The 13790-nt window shown below is 40.6% G+C and overlaps 1 long non-coding RNA gene across 1 annotated transcript in view; it reads left to right on the forward strand.

Annotated features, from left to right (window-relative positions):
* The window catches only part of LOC105560012, a 175379-nt gene that overhangs the window by 72059 nt on the left and 89530 nt on the right, over window positions 1-13790 (forward strand). Inside the window, exon 2 of the long non-coding RNA XR_001008789.1 lies at window positions 1024-1084. This is a non-coding gene — a long non-coding RNA (uncharacterized LOC105560012). The remainder of the gene's footprint in view (window positions 1-1023; window positions 1085-13790) is intronic.

The raw sequence follows: 13790 nt of genomic DNA on the forward strand, positions 1-13790 counted from the left end.
GGTGGGCTGGAGTGGAAACGGCGGGCGTAACTAAGTGGCTCGGAGCATGTTTAGCATTTGACTCCTTATGCAGAATCTCCTTATATACCTTGCACACAGCGTTCTCTTCTTATTTCCCGCTCTAAATTTACCCCTTGAAATACCGCCATGCGGCCGAGATTCGCCTCTCCATATCATTTCAAAACGCGCCGTAACACACCATTAACATTAAACGAACTCTTTTCTCTTTTTTTTTTCTAACAACTCACTCGCGAAAGATTAAATTGCATCTTCTACCGTTCCCTCCCCCCTCCTCCCTCTCGCGCGCAGCGCACACACGTGAGTGCGGCTTTTTCTCGCGGGGCGCCGCGTCCATAATTTTAGTTGGAATGAAAAATTATGGACCCGGCAAATTAATGAATGTTAAACACGTCGATGTTGGGTAAACTCGGCCAATTTCGCGTCTCCTCCAACCTCCCCTAATTACGCCGCTGGGAGGACGTGGAAAGTTTAAATCGTCCGGGGGGGAAACGGCGGCACGCAAGGCATAACGTAAGAATCGGCGCTGCGCGATTACACGGACCCACCTACTGACAGATTGCCTGCGTAGCCCCGGCACCTGCTGTTCCATTTTTCCCGCCGCGATTCGCGCCGGGAACTATCATTTTCTTAACGATACCGAACGTTGTACGCCGGGGATAGAGCGTTAGAGAGACGACCCTCCGCCGAGCGTCGATATTTCGGATACGTAGGGGCTCGAGGGTCAATTCACGGGACACGCTGCTGCTCCGTCGACCCTGTGATATTATCGGATAAGAGCGGGCTATGATGCAGGCGAATAGATAGTCAAATAGCAGATGGGGGGAAAATATCGGTGGTTTGCCATCCATTAGGGTAACGTTCCAGTTCCGAGTAGCGTTCTGCTCCCATCTATTTCGAATAAAGAAAAGAGCTCAGTGCCTTCTCTGTTTTATCAAGACCGGATTGGTATTCGAATTTCCGTAATGTTTCTATTTTTCTAACATAGTGTTTCTTCTGTTTCAGACGTTGGCTCTTTGGCTCCGGCGACTATCTGGGATACTCTGCCGCGCTTCCCATCACCACGGTTCGTAATCCACTCTTTCATTTTTTAACTTGGTAACAAGATAGTGATTGGTAACGTTTGGATAAAGTACCGATAAGATCGGACCTCCGCTCTTTTTTTCAAATATGTTTATATTTACATATTTTGATGCGCTGATTATAGATACTAAAAATGAACATACAAACTAGATACTGTCGTATACAATAGATAATGTCGTGAATCAAGACCGATATGTATCCAACAATTCAATTAGAAAAGGCCATCTTTTAATAAAATATTTATTTGTATTAAATTTGTTTGCATTATATTTTTATTAAATAAGAATTAAAAATTTGTCTCGTCGTATTATTACTTCCTTTATTTCTTTCGACAAAATTTTATGCTCGATTGTTTGGATGTAACATTTTAATATCAAAAATAATTAAGTATCTAATTTGTATAAATATTCATTTTAGTTGACGCCATTTGATGATATCATTACTTTTGTAGAGAAGATACTTTTGTAGAGAAGATACTTTTGTAGAGAAAATAAAAATGTTTTTTTTCTAATAAAATATAATATCCAAATAATTAAATTATACAATGCTTGATTGGACGATGCTTATACGTGGCATCTTTTTTTTATCTTTTTTAAAAAAGGTTATTTTTTTTAAGGTGATATCACAAATTTTGTAGTAAATATTTCGTAATATTTGTAACAACCCTAACTTCTAACAGCACATGATATTTCGTACATCCCTAGAATGTGAAAATAGATGTGTACGTACGTAGGTGTGTGTATGCATCTGATAATAGTTTTGATGTAAGCAAAATAACTCTATTAGAAGAATTCTATTAGAAGTTACAAAAACTCAAGCAGGCGTATACGTATAGAATCATTTTTAAACTCAACAGACTTATTTTTATAGCATGAAAATCTGAATAGTTGCAATATAATTGTGAAGAGTATCTAATTTTAAGAGTATCTAGTTTTAATGTAAGCAAAATAACTCAAGAATTCTATTAGAAGTTACAAAAACTCAAGCAGGCGTATACATATAGAATCATTTTTTAACTCAACAGATTTATTTTTATAGCATGAAAATTTGAATGGTTGCAACATAATTGTGAAGAGTATCTAAAAAGCGGAATTGATGTACTAGTGATACGGCCTAATATATTTCCTCTAAAGTATCTTTATAAGTTCGGTTTACGCGCGCTCGATGAGCGTAACGTCGGAACTCTGGAAGTAGGTGACGTCAGTCACGTCTGCAGCGCCAATGCCATGTTACGACAAAAATGTGAAATGGACATGGTCGACCAAGACGACGACCGGGACGACGTTCCTAACATCGGATTTTGACACATTCACTTTTGCTTTGCAATATCTCCACTCATGGGGCACATAGGAGTAAAATAAAAACGCTTTAATTATACAAATCAAACCCAAGCTATCGATTGAACGCACTTAGAAGTTCATCGAATCAGCCGTTGTTGAGATCCGAAAATCTGAGGGCCTGTCAACTCGCGTACTCGCGTACTCGCGTAAACTACGCGCGCGCGTTCTAGCTACGCTTATACTTGGCGCGAGACACTACCATGTCATTTTTATGGCAAAAACCACCGAAAACCCATAAAAATTATGGTCTTTAATATTTGTATAAATATAGAATTAGAATTAGCTTTATTATCCCCCTTAGGGTTACAATCTTCTTACAGACTTGCACCTAAACTTATTCTAACTTATCCTACATGTCCTACATCTTAACATTATTTATATAAATATATTTATAAATATATATTTATATAAGATGACACTACTGTGAATTGCATTGACATAAAGCGGTATTCTTTCGCTGTGGGTTACAATCCACTCTTGAAAAATCAATCGGTGGGATTTTTACTGCAAATCGGTGACTATTCACTGTTTTCAGCGATTGCCTTTTAGAGAGTAAAATTCACCATCGTGAATTTTATGACGGTCGAGGGCGAATTAAACGTTACATCTAGTGAGATCTCGAGATATTTTATGTGCCAAATATTAATATCGATATTCCGACTCGGATGATGGGCGATAACCGATAGCCGTTCCCGGTGTTGAGCATCGATAGCCAACTCCGTGACACGTCCTTCCTTTCGATTCTATCGAGTGCCTGCCTCCCGCGGGATAGCCGCAAGCATCTCTCTCTCGTTGCAACCCGATTCCCTCCTAAATAATAATGTCTAGACGTCTTTACGTCGTCTTCGCGCGACGAATAGCTCTCGTGGTGAGAATAAAATTGGTCGTTTACGATAAACCCTGATCCTCCCCCTGGGCTCTCCCCCAGCGCGCGCCCTCTTCCTGCCGCGCGTGTATCGCCGTTCCCAGAAACAAGCGATTCGTTATTCCTCCGAATGAAATGCGAGGAGAATTTACGGTTTTGTGCGACGACAGAAGCCGATAAAGGGAGGGAGAGGGTGGACTTTTAAGTAGGTGCCTTTTTCGACGAACTGTTTAACGCGCGCGGCCGAATAGGCATGTAACGCGAACGAGGCGGTCGTTACTCGATTGCATGCATAAGGTGTCCCTAATGGCACTTCGGTACCATTAAAGCGCCACGTGATAAAAGGTCCGGAGTAGAATTTCTTAAACGTATTTTCTGTATTGAATTTCTAAAGGAGACTAAAAGTAACGAATGGCATTTCTTTTTTTTATCTCGAATAAAGCGATATCTTCAGTGTCGCGAGAGGCAACGAAAGTAAGAACGAAACGTCGGATTATGAGAGCACTTCTGGATTAAGTTGAAGCGAACTTTGTCGCGACGATAATTTTATTTGACAACTTGACTGTTTTCTTGACCATATCCGGCATTTTTAATAATACAGAAAATTTATCGCGAAAAACATTACCTCTGCCAGGATTTGAACCTGGACCGCCTTTCTCTCTAGGCGGGCGTCTCACCAATTCGACCACCGAGGCAAATTTTATCCGGGGCTCGCTGATCAAGAAATGGAAATTGAGAAATAGGAAAAGCGATGACATCGATAAATGATATCCGACGAACGAGGGTACCTCTCGATATTTTCTTCGCGGGAAAAGTAATCAAGAGAGTATCGCGGAGTAGAGGGTAGAAGTACAGAATACCGATTCTATCTTCGCTTCGTAAAACTAGATATTTAATTTTACGAGTGGCGTCTACTATACACGTTCACGATTCGAATCCCACGTGCGTCCCAATGATACAAACGCAGGTGTTATTAACCGTCGGCCAAACTTAGAAATTTCCCCGAAAGGAGCGACGATCGTCCCACCGTTGCCTCCACGATATCTACCTCCATCTTCTCTCCTGTGGAATACTTTTTGATAGGTCTGGGACACCCTGTATATGCCGTATAACCGGAGCGACGGCCGCGTACACGTACAACGTCTGTGCGTAGGGCCTGCCTTCCGCTTTCTGATTGGCCATCGTGGCTGCCATCGATTTTTCTCATGTGTATGTATCAAGATATGTAAATATGGCTTATGCTATACGCGATGCCACGGCATTGTATCGCCGTCTTGGTGCGTGCGGGAGAGGATGGTGAATTAGAGGTGTGGGGGATAACGTGTTCATCGTCCCGACGAAACGTATTTGTCCGACGCGGCTCGTTTATATTTAAATGAACGGTTGATTTTATATTGTACCACCTTGCGCACCTCTTTCTGGGCTTCTCCCGGATGCATCCTGCGGTGCGATCTCGATATATATCGAATACAAAGAGCGACTACTGGTCCTCGGAATTTTAACGCGGCGAGAGAGAGAGAGAGAGAGAACATTTTCAGTCGCGCGCGAGAATGGACACAGGAGTATTGTGTCCTCGGGAGAGCTACGCTCTCTTTTTTTGTTAGCGTTTCGATTCACGATAAAACCCAGAGCTCGGAAAGTCGAGCTAAACATTTAAATATTGAACGGTCATTCTACGCGCCCGTTGGGAAGTAACTATCGCGGGTTATTTTCAAAATTAACTCGCAGCACGCATACAAATCCACTTTGGCGAGCGATTTCTTTTATTCCATTTTAAATAAAATATACAGTTTATCATCGCCGTAGCGCTTTGAACAGTTTGCAATTATTATTATCAATTTATTGTAGGACGAATTGTTGACGAGAATTGGATAAATTATTAAAGAATCGCGTTGTGCCAACTATAATAGATTTCAGTTTAATTTTAATGAAATTTAAACTGTCGGCGGAAACTTTCTGTATTTCCTCTCGCTGCGCCGCTATCTGCGCGGTCCATTATTTACCCTTTAGTCGCTCGCAGAGTTGCTACGTAAGTGAGCAAAGCCAAGCTCGCACTCCAATGTGAGGAGGAAGGTAATTAAAAACGAGTGTAAAGACCGAGGGTTGATGTAGGTGTTAAAAAATGGCCCTTTACGCCACGTTAAAAAATTGCCGCTCTAGAGGGCTAAACTTTCGAATTGACGTGTAGCCTTTCGAGCGTGTTTAACGCGCCGCTGTGCTCGCGAATGCGATTGTCAAAGACAATTGCGCCCGCGGATGAGAACGGCGAGGATTGATTTATCGGCGACATTACAATTCGAGAAATTATTTGACTCTCGGGCGTGTGCAGGGGTTGTCGGTACGCCAGGCGTCGTGGAAGTTGCGTGTCGAGATAGATGGGAAATTTATCAGAAGATTCAATTGTAGGAGGCGGGTGTCGTTGATCGGGCTATCAATTTTAAACGCAATCCGCGCGGCGCGATACACATTCGAGAAATCGAATTCGAAACTGCCAACTTTAACCCAATATTTACACCGCCGTCCATTTATTAACGTCTCTTTAAATTGCGCATCCATTATGGATTCCTCTGTGGCGATATTCCCGGTATTTTTCGAGCTAATATCTCGCTGGTTGAGGAATGTTGTTTTAATCACGCGATATGACGAAAATCTTCCGGCTTGATCAGGAATTAAAGTTTTTCGATACGAAGTCGCGACGCTACACGAATTGTAGGAAACGACACGAGTGCGGACAAAATAATTGCGAATTAAAGTCGCGGTGTTTGTACGGCTGGAATTATCATTATCGTTTAATTATAGAGCACAGTCGAAAAGGGAGATAAGATTGAAGAGGGAAGATTATTTCAGTGAAAGCAAATGAAATCAAGTTCATTTACATATTACAAAAAAGTACGAAAATGTGATGAATATCCTTGGCACTCGTATTGAATATCCGGTCCATAACTCATAAGAATCCCCGGCAAACATCCAATGAGCTCGCCGAAAATCCACTACATTAATCTACGGCGCGCGGTAAAACACAAGTGGCGCATTTCACGTTTGTGAAACAAACGTTTTCTCTCTCTCTCTCTCTCTCTCTTATAAGTTACTCCGCTTTTCCTGCGTCATAGACACTTATAAGCATTTTCTTCGTGACTGCGGAGGTGGTTAATGCAATGTTTGTCATCTTCTGGGAAATTAATTAGCCTTTGAAGTCAAAGACAGCACACTATATTATCGAATCAATCATAGTCCATTACCTTGATAGCATAACAGTTGCATGATGGGTCGCCCGTTGTTGTTGGACTCATCAAGACTAGGTTCTCCGCCGTTTTCTTCGCAAAGTGTTGTTTGTTTGACAGTCACGCTGTTTGTCCACTTTGAACTGCCTTTCGTAAACAAGTATATTTCAGAATGTTATCACAGTAGTACAAGTTTTTACGTATCCGTTGACGATCTTGTAGCTGACGTTTCCTTGGCGAAAATTTAAAGGCCTAACGCGGGCACGTTTGTGTCAACTCAAACCGCGCGCTTAAAATATTTATCTTCGTTATTTTTTATTCATTTTATTTTCACAGAGTTAATATTTAAACTGTTCGATTAAAAAATTAATTACAAACTCGCACAGTTCCTCCGAGAAGAAATTATATAATATATTCAAAATTTATATGGAAAATACACGTTAAACATTTTTAATTATTGAAATTGAAATAATCGTGCATTAAAATATTATATTCCGTTAACAGTAACACCAAGAAAAACGTATACAGACATCCGTTGAATAGTCGGAAACATACATTTCTACTTGAATAGTTGAATAGTATCCGCGTAAGTTCGTTTTTTTTTCAGAGTTAGTGTCGGTGGTTGTTCGATTCTTCATTCCTATTTTTTAGGGAAAAATGATACCTTGCCAACGATTACTCATCCCCTTCTCTCTCCCTTTTCCTTTTGTATCCGCGGAATACATTCTCAAATCGCGACAAAACATGCATCCCGCTGCGAATGTATACGTTTCGCCCAACAACGGCTCCTTCGATTATGTAAACGGTGCGATAAATTACGCGGGGTGTCTGTCGTCTCAACATGACGCGGCGAGAAACGGGATAGATACGCGATTAGCTCCCTCGGCTCTTCGCGAGTCTCTTTGCGAATCCCGTCGGGATTTTACGCCTGCGTTCGCCTACGTGCAACTGAATACTATTAATTAAAATAAATCCCGGAGTCAATTCTCTTCAAACACACGATTTGGAAATAGTCTTTCAACGTGAATCCTTTTGACTTGGGGAACTTTTAACGTTAGCTTTTAAAATACCTTTCGGTATGATATAGAATTGTGTTGTTACAGAGAATTTTATAAAAACAAACGGACGAGATCCGATCAGATCAATTGAATCGAGTTCAAAAACCACGTAAGTCCCATTTTTCAAATTTTACAAAAGAGCAATAAAACTGTACAACTACTGCAAGAACTTGATTTCACGGGCTTCTCGTGCTGAATCCTTGAAGCTACTCTGTAGAAACATAATCTGATAATTGCTTGTTGATTCTCATTACGCGCATTTTTTAAATTAAAAAATCGGATTAAACTTGTATTGTTTCTACACTCAATGGATAACAAATTTCAGGCTATATAATGTTTTATTATTGAAATTATTTTATTATTTGAAATAGCTTATTATTGAATTGAGAAAACTTGCAAAAACCTAGAAACACGGAACTGAAATCACAAAGTAATGAACAACTAATTAACTTTACTTGTAAAATAGTATAAAGCAAACTTTGCATTATTATTACAAAAAGTCCACAACGAAAGAATAACTTAAATTACTGTAAATTTTACAGTGACTCGTGCACAGATAAAGAATAAGTGTCAGATCAACTCTTATGTACTTCAATTAACCTATTCAATGTTTTGTGTGTGCGCAACAATCTGTAATCTTCTTCAAAGCATTTAATAAAACTATAATTGTCACTTCAAGAATACATAGAATTATTTTGACAATAAATTATTTTAATTATTAAAGTCTTTGATTTGAAAACATGTTATTTTTGTATCCAATATTTCCTTTCCATTCAAGAAAATTACTCTTAAATAATAAGCATATCTTTTTCTCGATTGAATTATATAAAATTGCTTTATTCAAGTAAGTTTTAACGCAATATAATCTCATTTCAAGATTTTCACGTTGAAACTGAACATATTTTCAAAAGAAGAATATTCTTTTTTTCTGTGAGTGCTTTCTGTCCCTAACGCTTATTTTCAACCATGTATTTACCCTATACTTAGCCCTATATTTACTAACGAAAGCCACTGACTAATGTGTCTAACGTGTGGGTCTGCACCCACAGAAAGAATTTCCGGGTCCAATGCTATTACACTTGACTGTATCATAAAATAGGATCGATATAGCGCCAATCAGAAATCCTTCCTGCACCCACAGAAAACATTTCCGGGTCCAATGCTATTACACTTGAATGTATCATAAAATAGGATCGATACAGCGCCAATCGTATTTATTGTAGAGAAAGGAATATTTTAATCTTAAATGCAAAATTCTAAAATCTAGAATAAAATGATACTATGTATAGTCTTTTGTCGAGTATCCTGGTGCCAACTTCGTGCATTGTAATATGGAGGGAAAATTTATTCTAAACCCAAGAATATATAAACTCACATTTATATAAGTTACTCTTGTCTCAATATAGCAAGTCAGTCTTTTTTAATTCAATAAAGAATTATTGATTTTATTTTGATATTGTCTTATTTTTATACTAAATGAGGTTGTGAGAAATATATGGCAAATGCGTCAAGAATATTTCTTGTCTCAGTAACAGAAATCCTTTCTGAGGGCGTGGATGGCTCACACTCAGTTGGAAGAGCGTTCACCCGGCAAACGACAGATCCCGGGTTCGAATTCTGGTCTAGTGCTAGCCGGCTATTTTTCTCGCCGAAAAATTAATAAGTGGCGCGTCGCAGTGCCTACTTCGCCGAAGACACAACCCTATTTATTACATTTTATTACTATAGACTTCATTACTGTAGACACCTACAACGTCCAAATTTCGAAATTGACTTCAATGTATAAGTGCGCTTGTCTTTCACGAGTCTGAGTGTAATGTTCGAAAAAATTACACGCTGATCTGAAGACAAGTCCGTTTATACGAGCAGTCAGTTTCGGAAATTCTTTGTAGCTTTGCAATCACCAATTCAATTGTAATGATTAATATTCAGTATGATTGCGATTTCTTTTTGAAGGAATTTGGAAAGAGGACGTTTTTAAAATTTAGAAAAATTAAATTTACTGTTTCACTGTGCCAGTTTCTTAGAAACGGGGTTAGATCATTGTTGCAGTGAACTCAGTCAGTTATTAATGTTGCAATTAGTTTCGAAAGATCTTCTACTTTAAGTGGATAAACAGTAAGGAGAGGGCAAACAACGCTAATCGCTCTTCTTAACGTAGAGCATCTAGCGCGTTTATTCCAAGAGACAGCAACTATGAGACAAGAGGGTGACGCATGGAGCCGGGCATTGTTCTACCTACTCGAGGTCCGACGACACGTTTAGGATGACTAAGCTGGTGCTGCGCATCGGGCACACTTTCACCTGTAGGGCTCCTTTATATTCCGGGAAGACAGAGAGGGACCGAAAGGGAGAGAGTGAGAAAGGGGACGGAGAATCCGGAAAAAAATACATCGAACGCTGGGAATCGCCTGACCACCGACACACGCCTAATAACTTAATTTTCTTCCTTACGAGTCCTCGGTTCGGTGAGCGTAGAGTCTTGAATTATTGCTCAGGATACTCGAGACTCCGGGACACAAAGAAATTCTTGAAAGTCTTGAAAATCTAAGGAGAGGCACATCAGCAAATATAAAAAAAAACTTGTAAACTCTTTGAAATTCTTGTTAATTTTTGGGACATTAAACTATTAATCGCAACACACGCTCGGCATACGTTTTATTAATATTTATTAAATATTAATAATATAAATTTATTAAAGTATCCCTTTTATGCCAAAACCATGAATCGCGGAGTTTTCACAAAATAGTTAAATAGTTAATTTCAGCTATTTAAGTATTTTATCAAAATTTGCACATTCATGGTTTTAGCAAGGGACGATGTGATTTCATTAATGAAATAATCGTATTATACAGATTAAATTTGGGAGACATCCCGCGATCAAGCACTAAGCGCCATTATACATATATAAATACACCCGACATATTCATTGTCTCATTGTCAATTGGACACAAATATGGACCGTAATTGTAGAGGAAAGATATTCCGTATAAAATCCTTCGTAACAAGCGACATTCTGTTTAACTGAATATGATCAAAATTAGGTGCACGGAGAAAAAGAATATTCTTCTTTTGAAAATATGGTTAGTTTCAACGTGAAAATCTTGAAATGAGATTACATTGCGTCAAAGGAAGAAAACTTACTTGAACGGAGCAATTTTATATAATTCAATCAAGGAAACTATGTGCTTATTATTTAAGAGTAATTTTCTTGAATGGGAGGAAAACAATGTTGGATAGAAAATAACATATTTTCAAATTGAAGCTTGTGATTGAAATGATCTCATTGTCAAAATAATTCTATATATTGTTGGAATGTAAGATTATTAAATGCTTCTAAGAAGATTAGAGATTATTGCGTACATACGAAACAATGAATAATTTGAGTATATAGGAGTTGAGAATGTTTAATAAGAAAATGATATTGAAAATCCAAAGCTGCGATGTCCAACGCGTTTGTACGAAAATTTATAATAATTTGCATTTCGTACTTGCGTACCGTCGCGCGTTCTCCTGTTAACTCCGGGAGTTGAATATATTAACGTTTTAAGCTTTCCAAGGATTCCTATCTGTGACTAATATCCGGAATGATTCGTCGTATTTACGAGACGACTTAAGACGCTCGTTAGCCCATCGTCGCGCATACCACATACGTAGAAACGACAAGCAAGAAGAGGCGAGCGGAGCCGAGCGTAGGTACAGCATCGCGAATGGGTCTTTAATTCGTGTCGAGGGACCATCGAAGTCTCGTTCCGACGAGACCGGACGTCTTTTCTCCTAGCTCGGGGGACCGCGAGGCGGGCAAGAAACGCTCGCACCGGCTGAGCAGCACTGAGCGAGCGGGCGAGCGATCGTGATATAGCAAATGTTTGAAATGACTTCTAACAAGGGAAGGATCTCGACGGGTTATGTACACACGCGGATGCGGTATCTTCTCACATCCACACACACACACGTATGCGCGTGCCTGTGTGCGCGCGCGCTGGGCACCTTGATTGAGGGACGATGCAAAGGTCCGAAAGGCCAGCGAAAGGGCAGGCGTGGGGAATGAGGGGGAGAGAGAGAGAGAGAGAGAGAGAGAGAGAGAGAGAAAGAGAAAGAGACAGAGTTGGACAGGTAGATAGGTAGATGGACAGACGGATAGTAATAGAGAGAGTGAGAGAGAGGGGAGGGAAATAAAAGAATGAAGACCGGTAGATATGTCGGCTTTTAATTGCTCTCTTTGATTCTATTTCCTTTTTGCGATTGAATAGTCCACTCGAGGATCTACCGCGGACTTTGACGGTCACGTATCGTGATTAGTGTCAAGTGGTCCTCGCCTTCATTCCGTAGAGTCGCGTTTTCATACAGGCACGACGGACGTACGGATGGATATCACGGGTGGATGGATGGATGGCGGCGTGGCGGTATTAAAAATCCTGCCGCTGGGCTTTATCAAAAGCAAAAGCGCGACGATTCTCGCATGAGCGAGCGATTCGCGTCTTATGAGCGTGCCACGTCAAAGTTCAGAAAATTCTCGATACTCCCCTTTGAATCTGTGCGAACGGATAAAATCGTTCCGTCGTGACCCGGTGTGCTTTCGCGTGCGGCCGCGGTTGCATTAAAAATCACGAAAATCGTCCCTTTAGTTATTTCCTCTGTTGAAGCCTGGCCTGCGGTAATGGCGCGGGGCCGAATAAGACCTCGGTACTTTTATTCCGTAACATTTTCGTAAATTTATACCACGTACAGGTGACACAATAGCGGCGCTGTATGCAAGTTTGATATGCTAACCTCGCGCGTATTAATGCATAGATGCGCAATATTTCAAGAATAACGCACGACGCCATTTCTGCAAATTGCAAACGGACAAAGAATTTCTCTCGTCGGTGGGGACTATCGATTTTGCAATAAGCCATAAAGTATTCCGCGACGTTACTTACATGAAACTCCGGTTACACACGTTCTTTTTCGGTAAAGAAAAGACGATCCTAATCGCGTCACCGAACGCAAAATCCTAAGTGATAGGCGGAAATATTTAATAAAGAATTACGCTCGGTGAATGTGCACAAAGCGGACGTAGCCTGACCTCCTTAAATTACGCCCGATGCTGATACGGGCTTTTTTCCCCTTCTCTGTGACTTCATTAAATTTTGCAGTCGCGGTAAAATGCACGGTACGCCCCTCTCTCTTTCTCTTTCTCTCGGAATGGTCTGTCTAGTGGCTAACGGAGAAAGAGAAAGAGAGAGAGAGAGAGAGAGAGAGAGAGAGAGAGAGAGAGAGAGAGAGAGAGAGAGAGAGAGAGAGTAAGGACGCGCTCGCTGAAGGAGTATTGGAGGAAGACGAAAGTAGGAAACGAATTACGATGGAGTGGCACTACGTCGAATTGATGCGAGATGAGGGAAAACGTAATTATATGCGCGGCATAGTCGACTCGTACTTGTCGGAACAGAATCTCTCTCTCTCTCTTTCTCTCTCTTTCCTCTCATTGTCAGTGTGCCCGAGCTCTCTGTATTATCCCGAGTCTAATCAATTGTCAGCGCGGGTAAACTACCGTTTGCGATTACGCTCGGCGGTGCGATTCGTCAATGAGAATTTTCCGGAGCTCGATTCCTTATGTTCTCTCAGTTCCGCTGGAGCTTCTTTAAATTTCACGACGGATCGTGACTATCTCATCTCCAGGAGGATCTCTCGGAGGTATTGGACAGTGCCGTGGCTAGGCGCCGGCGCAACTGTCCGCCGAGTTAAAATTTTAGGAACGAGAAGTCTCCCGAACACATCGATAACTCAAGGTCTTCGGAATTAGGGTGGATTAAGCGAGCAATTTGTAAGACGTATCTCGGGGTGAGCTTTCACATTTAAATTGGGGGCTTACAAATTGCTGATTTAATCGCCGCGTTAGTCGCAAACGCCTCGAATTATCGCGCGTATATTGGAAATGTGTTGCCCCTAACATTCTCCCAGCTCAAATCCCTTATAGCAGAAGAAAGGCGATAATGTTTAGAGATTGCTTTTAATCGCGACGGAAAAAATTATTGGATTTAATCTTCGATTTTAAAAATACCGATTATATCCTTTTAAGGCAAGTCTGGCGGCGTCGGAGGATTGAATTTTGCGTCGCTCTTATTTAATTTCAGCGAATGCAACATTGATCCCTTTCATCGGATTCCGTCGCGTATTCACTTTTGTTTGATGCATTTTCTTCCTGTCGTATTTCCGTAGCTTT

Source organism: Vollenhovia emeryi, unplaced genomic scaffold (genome assembly GCF_000949405.1).
Source record: "Vollenhovia emeryi isolate VEMERY1.0 unplaced genomic scaffold, V.emery_V1.0 DF939245.1, whole genome shotgun sequence".
Classification (NCBI taxonomy): Eukaryota; Metazoa; Arthropoda; class Insecta; order Hymenoptera; family Formicidae; genus Vollenhovia; species Vollenhovia emeryi.